This window comes from Phyllostomus discolor, chromosome 14 (genome assembly GCF_004126475.2).
Source record: "Phyllostomus discolor isolate MPI-MPIP mPhyDis1 chromosome 14, mPhyDis1.pri.v3, whole genome shotgun sequence".
Lineage (NCBI taxonomy): Eukaryota > Metazoa > Chordata > Mammalia > Chiroptera > Phyllostomidae > Phyllostomus > Phyllostomus discolor.
Genome location: NC_040916.2, coordinates 2,421,665 through 2,430,856, shown reverse-complemented (window position 1 = coordinate 2,430,856; position 9,192 = coordinate 2,421,665). Strand labels below are relative to the sequence as shown.

At 36.6% G+C, this 9,192-nt stretch overlaps 1 pseudogene; it reads right to left on the bottom strand.

Annotated features, from left to right (window-relative positions):
* Positions 1-6,419: 6,419 nt before the first annotated feature.
* LOC114512088 lies at positions 6,420-6,930 on the bottom strand (annotated as a pseudogene).
* Positions 6,931-9,192: the final 2,262 nt, after the last annotated feature.

Genomic DNA, 9,192 nt, shown 5'->3' with positions numbered 1-9,192 from the left:
GAAGGAGAAGAAGAGGAGCAGGGGATAGAAAACCTGTTTGAAAAATTAATGATGAAAAACTTCCCTAATTTGATGAGAAAAGAAGCCACACAAGTCCAGGAAGCAGAGAGAGTCCCAATCAAGAGGAATCCAAAGAGGCCCAGTGCAAGACCCATCATAATTAAAATGGAGAAATTTAAAGACAAAGAGACAATATTCAAGGCAGCAAGGGAAAAACAGGAAGTAACATACAAGGGAACCCCAATAAGACTATCAACTGACTTCTCAGTGGAAATGCTCCAAGTGAGAAGGAAATGGCAAGAAATATTCCAAGTAATGAAAAACAAAGTCCTGCAACCAACACTACTCTATCCAGCAAAGCACTCATTTAAAGTAGAAGACCAAATAAGGAGCTTCCCAGACAAAAGAAGCCTCAAAGAATACACCTCCACCAAACCAGCACTGCAAGATATGCTAAAGGGGCTGCTTTAAGAAGAGGAAGAAAAACAGTGAGAGAGAAAGGAACAATGGTACGAAAGGAGTAATCTTAAATGTAAATGGATTAAATGCTCCAATAAAAAGAGATACGGTTGCTGAATGGATAAGAAAACATGACCCACACATATGCTGCCTACAAGAGACCCACCTCAGAACAAAAGTCCTACACAGACTGAAAGTGAAGGGTCAAAAAGAAATATTCCAAGCAAACAGACAAGAAAAAAAAAAGCTGTGGTAGCAATACTTATATCTGAAAAAATAGACTTCGAAACAAATTCCATAAAAAGAGACCCAGAAGGACACTTCATAATACTCAAGGGAAGAATCCATCAAAAAGACATAAATATTATAAATATATATGCACCCAAAATAGGAGCACCCAAATACATAAGGAAAATTTTGGAAGACTTCAAGAAGGATGTAGACAGCCACAGTTACACTAGAGGATTTTAACACACCACTGTCAACAATGGATAGATCTTCCAAACAAAATGTCAACAAGGACAATGCATCATTGAACAATGCCCCAGATGCAATGGACTTAGCTGATATATATTTTGAAACTTTCATCCCAAAGAAGCAAAATACACATTATTTTCAAATGCACATGGAACATTTTCAAAGGTAGACCACATGGTAGGGTGCAAAACAAGCCTCAAAAATTCAAAAAAATTACAATCATAGAAAGAATCTTCTCAGACCAAAAGGGCCTGAAACCTGAAATCAACCCGATGGGAAAAGAAACTCAAAAACAGTCAAATTTGTGAGATTGAACAGCACGCTATTAAACAATGAATGGGTTAATAATGACATCAAAAAAGAAATCAAAAAGTTTCTGGAAACAAATGATAATGAACTCACAACAGTCCAAAACTTATGGGACACAGTGAAGGCAGTCCTGAGAGGGAAGTTCATAGCCACACAGGCCTACCTAAAAAAGATAGAAACATTTCAAATAAACAACCTAACCCTACATCTTCAAGAACTAGAGGAACAACAACAAAGACAGCCCAGAACAAGTAGAAGGAAGGAAATAACAAGGACCAGAGCAGAATTAAGCAACATTGAGACTAAAGAAACAATTCTAAAGATCAATAAATCCAGGAGCTGGTTCTTTGAAAAGATGGACAAAATCGACAAGTCTTTAAGCAGAATCATCAAGAAAAAAAGAAGCTCTGGCTGGCATAGCTCAGTGGATTGAGCGCGGGCTGGGAACCAAAGTGTCCCAGGTTCAATTCCCAGTCAGGGTACATGCCTGGGTTGCAGGCCATGACCCCTCAGCAACTGCACATTGATGTTTCTCTCTCTCTTTCTCCCTCCCTTACCTCTCTGAAAATGAATAAATAAATAAATAAAATCTTTTAAATAAAAAAAGAAAGAAAAAAAGAGAGCACAAATAAACATAATCAGAAACAAAAGAGGAGAAATGACAATAGACACCAGAGAAATACAAAGAACTATAAGAAAGTACTATGAAGAACTATACACCAAGAAATCTGAAAACCTGGGATAAAGAGACACATTTCTAGAAAAATATAATCTTTTAAAACTCAGTGAAGAAGCAGAAAGCCTGAACAGACCAATAACAGCTGACAAACTTGAAGCAGTAATCAAAAAACTCTGAGCACACAAAAGTCCTAGACTGGATAGTTTCACAGGAGAATTTACAAAACATTTAAAGAAGAGCTAACCCCTATCCTTCACAGATTATTCCAAAACAATCCAAGAGGGAAGACTCCCAAACTCTTTTTATGAAGCCAGTATCATCCTAATCCCAAAACCAAATAAAGACACAACAAAGAAAGAAAACTACAGGCCAATATCATTGATGAACATAGACACTAAAATCCTCAACAAATATTGGCAAACTGCATCCAACAACACATTGAAAAGATCATACACCATGATCAAGTGGGATTCATCCTAGGGATGCAAGGATGGTACAATATTCACAAACCAATAAATGTAATACATCACATAAACAAAAGGAATTACAAAAATCACATGATCATATAAATAGATGTGGAAAAAGCATTTGATAAAATACAGTACCCATTTATGATAAAAACACTTTGCAGAGGGAGCATTCTCAACATAATAAAGACCCTATATGAGAGACCTACAGCCAGCATCATACTCAATGGGCAAAAACTTAGAGCTTTTGCTCTAAGATCAGGAACAATACAAGGATGTCCACTTTCACCACTATTATTAAACATAGTATTGGAAGTCCTACCCACAGTAATTAGACAACAAAAACAACTAAAAGGCATCCAAATTGGAAAGAAGAAAGCAAAACTGTCATTGTTTTCAAATGATATGATAGTGCACATAAAAACCCTACAGACTCCACCAAAAAACTACTCAATCTAATAAGTGAATTGGGCAAAACAGCAGGATACAAAGTCAATATGCATAAATTAAAGGCATTTTTGTTCACCAACAATGAAATATCAGAAACAGAAATCAGGAGAAAAAAAAACCCATTTTATATAGCAATGAGAAAAGTAAAATACCTTGTAATAAACCTAACCAAGGAGGTAAAAGAACAGCACTCAGAAAACTACACAACACTGAAGAAAGAAATTAAGGAAGACACAAAAATAAATGGAAGCATATACCATGTTCATGGACTGGAAGAATTAACATCAAAATGTCTATAGTACCCAAAGCAACTTATAGATTCAATGCAAACCCTATTAAAATACCAATGACATATTTAACAGATATAGAATACTTCAAAAATTTATATGGGATCACAAACGATGCTGAACAGCTGCAGCAATTTTGAGAAAGAACAAAGTAGGTGGGATTGCCATAACTGACATCCAACTATATTACAAGGCCACGGTAATCAAAACAGCCTGGTACTGGCATAAGAACAGACACATAGATAAATAGAACAGAATGGAGAGCCCAGAAATAAGCCCAAGTCTCTATGGTCGATTAATATTCAACGAAAGGGTCAGAAACATAACATGGACTCCAAATAACCTCTTCAACAAATGGTGTTGGGAGATCTGGACAGCTACATGCAAGAAAACAAAACTCGCACCAACTTATACCATGCACAAAAATAAACTCAAGATGGATAAAAGACTTAAATATAAGTCATGACACCAAAAAAGTCCTAAAGGAGACGATAGGCAGGAAAAACTCAGATATTCCATGTAGCAATATTTTCACTGATATGTCCACTAGAGCAAGGGACATAAAGGAAAGAATAAAGAAATGGGACTTCATCATAATAAAAAATCTTCTGCATGGCTAAAGAAAACATTAGCAAAATGCAAAGGGAACCAACTGTATGGGAAAATATATTTGCCAATGATACCTTAGACAAGGGTTTAATCTCCAAAATATATAAAGAACTTACACAACTCCACTCTAAGAAGACAAGCAATCCAATTAAAAAATGGGCAAAGGACTTAAACAGACACTTCTCCAAGGAGGACATACAGAGGATCCAGAGACACATGAAAAGATGCTCAGCATCACTAGCCATCAGAGAGATGCAAATTAAAACCACAATGAAATACCACTTCACACAGGTAAGAATCATAACAAATCATAAGTGCTGGCAGGGTTGTGGAGCAAAGGGAACCCTAGTGCACTGTTGGTGGGAATGCAAACTGATGCAGTTTCTGTTAAAACAGTATGGAATTTCCTCCAGAAACTAGAAATGGAATTGCTTTTTGACCCAGCAATTCCACTGCTGGGTTTATACCCTAAGAATCCTGAAACACTAATTCAAAATAACCTATGCACCCCAATGTTCATAGAAACACAATTTACAATAGTCAAGTGCTGGAAGTAGCCTGGGTGTCCATCGGTAAATGAGTGGATCAATAAACCATGGTACATTTACACAATGGAATTCTATGCAGCAGAAAGAATGAAGGAGCTCTTACTCTTTGTAATAACATGGGTGGAACTGGAAGGTATTATGCTAAGTGAAGTAAGCCAAGCAGTGAAAGACAAATACCATGTGATCGCACATATAAGTGGAACCTAATTAACAAAACTGGCAAGCAAAATATAGCCAGAAACATTAAAATTGACAACAAAATGACAGTAACCAAAGGGTAAGGGAGAGGGAAATAATGTGGGAAGGAAGGGAAAGGGATGTAAATGAACGTGAATGAGGGACCCATGGACACAGCCAAGGTGGGGTAGGATTGAGGATGGAAGGTGGGCATGGGTAGTATGGGGGAAAGTGGTGGTGGGAAAAATAGAGACAACTGTATTAGAACATCAATTTTTAAAAAGTAATAAAAGAGAAAAAGAAAAATGTATTAAAAATAAATTAAAATTTTTAAAAAGAAAAGAAAAAGGACTTTGCACCTCAGTTGCACTGGTCAAAATTCACATTGAGCCATTGTTACTCACAAAGACCAACTCCAATGTTTAACTTTGAGTGAAGATTATGGTACAGTTACTGACATAGAAGCCTCTGAAGAAGATTCTTCTTTGTTAAATCCTTATTTGAGCCCAGGATAGTGATTTGAAGCTGAAATTGAGGTATCGCCTGATTATCATTTGACACATGTCAAATTACTGAGCTTAGAATAACATTTTGCAAGTGATAGGAAATGTGGCAAATCTCAATGACTGTTGTCCTCTATCAGTCCACTTCAGGGACCCCATACAGCCTACACTATTATGTTGGCCTTATCATTAGCTTGCAGTGAATGAGGAGCCACAATAATAGGTGAGGTTATTATTCATTATTTTTTTTAAATAAACACCAATCCTCCAGCCCTCTTGTCTGTGACACACTGCTCCTATGTGAAGTTTATGACTAAATTTTTATGTGGTGGAACTATTGAGGTCCCAAGGAACACCTCACCCTTTTGGTTAAGAGGAAAGTCTTTCCTGAATGGAAGGTCATGCTCTGGTAAAGGAAGTGAAAAGTTGTGAATTTATTATTGTGCCATATTGGCCTAATGAAAGATACCCATGGATGAGGCAAATAGGGAACAGGGATGCAAGTGGGACAGCTGGTACCTGTGGTCAGGCTTCACAGCTCATGTAGGGAGTCTATGTTGATAAACTTGTTGTTTTTTTTTTATTGAGTGAGTCAGCAAATTGTTTTACAACCAAATGCAAAAAATGTATGTTGTTGATTAAATAAGAAAATGTTTTGAAAGTTTTTAAGTGCTAGTCAATTTGCAAAAAATGTATGTTGTTGATTAAATAAGAAAATGTTTTGAAAGTTTTTAAATGCTAGTCAATTTGCTTGAATAGTTGCATAATGTAATATGTGGATCTTTCAGCAAAGCTAACACCACCATACAGAATCATACAATTAATTTTTAAATATACCAAATGAATAAAAATTATAAAGAATAATAATAAACCTCAATGTAATCAGCACCTAGTTTAACAAATAAAAATTACCTTCCTTAAAATTTGTAGAGTATACTTGCTGACTTCAACAAAATATAGCCAAAGTTCCTGTGACCACTCTTTGACAGTTTTCCCTACACCCAGATGTAACAACTACCCTGAATTTGGTGCTTACCATTCCAATGCATTCTTTTTATACTTTTACTGTGATTGATTGTGATGCATGTTTTTAAATTTTAAAGTAGTATGTTATACATATTCCCTCATAACTTTCTTTTGCACAATATTATGTTTAAAAATTCACCATGTTTGTTCATGGTGCTTTAGTTTGTTTTCTTTTGGCAGCTGGAGGGAATACAAACTTTACTGAGTTTATCCCCAGGGTGAAAATAATGTCTACAAAATCAAATGTTTATTACTGTAACTTTTGCATCACAATTAAAACCCAAACAGGTTTTTAAAAACAGTGAACTCAATCAAAACCTATTACTTCAGAATCAATAGCTTCTTTGAAGCCACAGTAACACTAACATATGGCTGACTCAAATGCAGAAATTTGGTTAGTTGGAAAGCTAATTAAACTTTCAACTTGATCAAGCAGAGTTAGAAAAAGACAAAATTGTGTTTTTCACAGAGATATACTCCACTGGAATCACCAACACTGGACAGCTGTTAGAGTATTTAGAGGCCTGCGATAATAAGAAATCCTGGCATCCTTTGGAAAGTTTTCTGTTGTTCTTTCTTCCAAGAGATTTGTGGATGTGTGGAATGACACCACCACCACCAGCAATTGAAGCCTTGATGAGAGATTCCAATTCTTCATCTCCACAAAAAGCAAGTAGCAAATGAGGACAGGTAATACACTTTACCTTTAAGTCTTTTGATGTATGTCATGCCAATTAAAGTACCTCTATGATGACGCACTCTAGAATGGCTGCTCTGTAAACAGCAGCGGTGGCGCCTACGTGTCCCTGACTGGTCGTCCTAGATTTCAGGTGCTGATGAATACGGCCCACCAGAAAATGCAAATCAACTCTCTGGGAGTGGGGAAACCACCTTTGTCTTAGCCCTTCCAGAGTCTTTCTCAGACTTACCACCAGCATTTCAAATTCTGTGGAGGCTCAAACAAGCAAGGCAGAGAAAGGACTAGTCAGTTACACACCCAGCAAAATCCCACTGTCTATTCTGATGCACCATGATGCAAACTGCCTCTAATTTGTTTTCACTGCTGTATAATATCTCTCTATATGAATAAACTACAATTGTGGATATTTGAGTTTTTTCCTTTGTTTTGCTTTCTTTATATAAAAAAAGGCTGAAATGCATGTCTCCTTGAGCACATATCCAAAGAGATTTTTAGTCCCTCTGCCTAAAAGCAGAATTACACCGTTGTCAAGTGAAGGCTTCATCAAGGGTACCAGATATTATGAAATAATTTTCCAACTGATTTAAGTAATTGTCACTACTGTTGCCTCACCAGCCAGCACCAGATAGTGTCAGACTTCCACTTTTGCCAATCTACTTCATGAGAAATTAGCTCTTACTGTGGTTTTAATTTGTATTTCTCTGATTTTTTATTAGTTTACTGGGAATTTGGTTTTCCTTTCCTGTGAATTACCTGTCAACTCTTCGACCCAGTTTTTAATTGAGTTATTTGTCTTTTCAATTTTAATTTATGGAAGATCTACATATATTTACTCTTTATTATAATACAAGTATATATTACAAATATCTTCTCCCAATCTATGATGAAACTTTACTTTTTTCAGGGAATTTTTTAGATAAACAAAAAATATTTTACTTTAATGTAGTTAAATTTACCAATATTATCCTTTACAGTTTGTCTTTTTTGTGTCTTCAAACAAGGTGGAAAGTGGTGTAGCTACAGTATACTATCATTTGTGTGAAAGGTAGTTGGGGAAGAAGATAAATTATATTTTGTATACATATGAAGAAAATTTGAAAGAATGTAAAGAAACTATTAACTATAGCTATTTGGGGTAGAGGGTAGTGGTGCAGGGTTTGTGCAGGGGCAGAACTAAGTGGACAACCTAGGAACAAATAAATAAATCTAGTTACAACCTAGTAACTAGATTACAATTTAGGAACAAATAAATGAAGTCAGAAGCAAAACTTTCTTTTCAACAAATGGGCAGGGTGAGTACTGTCCTGCTAGAAATTTCTCTCACCAGTTGTTGCAAAATGATATTTACTTGGAGCAAGTCTGGAAAGTTTTGGGATTTTTTTTAGATTTTATTTATTTATTTTTAGAGCGAAAATGGAGGGAGGGAGAGAGAGAGAGAGAAACATCATTGTGCGGTTGCTGGGGGTCATGGCCTGCAACCCAGGTATGTACCCTGACTGGGAATTGAACCTGTGACACTTTGGTTCAGAGGCCGCACTCAATCCACTGAGCTACACCAGCCAGGAGTTTTTTGGATTTTATTGCCAGGATTAGAGTAAAAGTCCTGCCAGTTATTTTTGTGGTCTCAGGATACCATGAAAGGATTCCCTTACATTTCCAGTGGGTCTGAAATTCAAGGAAAATGTGGATTGGTTGTTGATCCCAATGTCTAAGGAAAAACAGAGATTAATAGCAATAAGCTGTTTAAATGGATAGGCTTGATATTTCTTTATTGTGATAGGCATGGTTCTAAAACAGGGGCTTTATTAATAGCTTGACTTCATTAGACCTGTTGACCCCAAGAAGGTCTCCTTGTGATTAATTGGGCCCATATTTATAGTCAGAGCCTAGCAAACATTGTTTACAGGAAGCCACTCACACAATCTGCATTTCAGGGGAAAGCCACAAACTGGGCTACTAAGCCTCCTGCATTGTGATCCTGCAGTTTGAACCAACCCTTATAAAAGAGCTCCTGGAATTATTATTTCTATCAATGGGCTGAGATGAGTCCCCTCTGACTAAAGCTGTGCAGCTATATCCACATTTGCATCTTTACTGACCAAAGTGACTCCATAATGACCACCAGGACATATGATTCCAACCAAGCAGGACAGTGCAATTTGGACATCAAACTGCAAATTTGAATTCTTCATTTGTATAAAAATGGACCAGTCAGAGACCAAGGCAAGTCCTTTCTCTTCATAAGTGAGCCTCTTCCATTGTCTTGAGGGAGCTTACATTTAGTTGCCACTGCAGGCTACATCTCCCTATTTTGCAAACTGTTCATCTGAATAAAGTCTCTCTTTTTATTACACCCCAGGTTAGGGATTTGTGTTGGTGGCAGCAACCTTTTATTGACAGACCCACCTATCCAGTCAGGCCTATGAATGTATTGCCCTTAACATCTTATAGTAATTTAACACATTATCCATCATATAGATGTTTCACCAATGCATAATCAT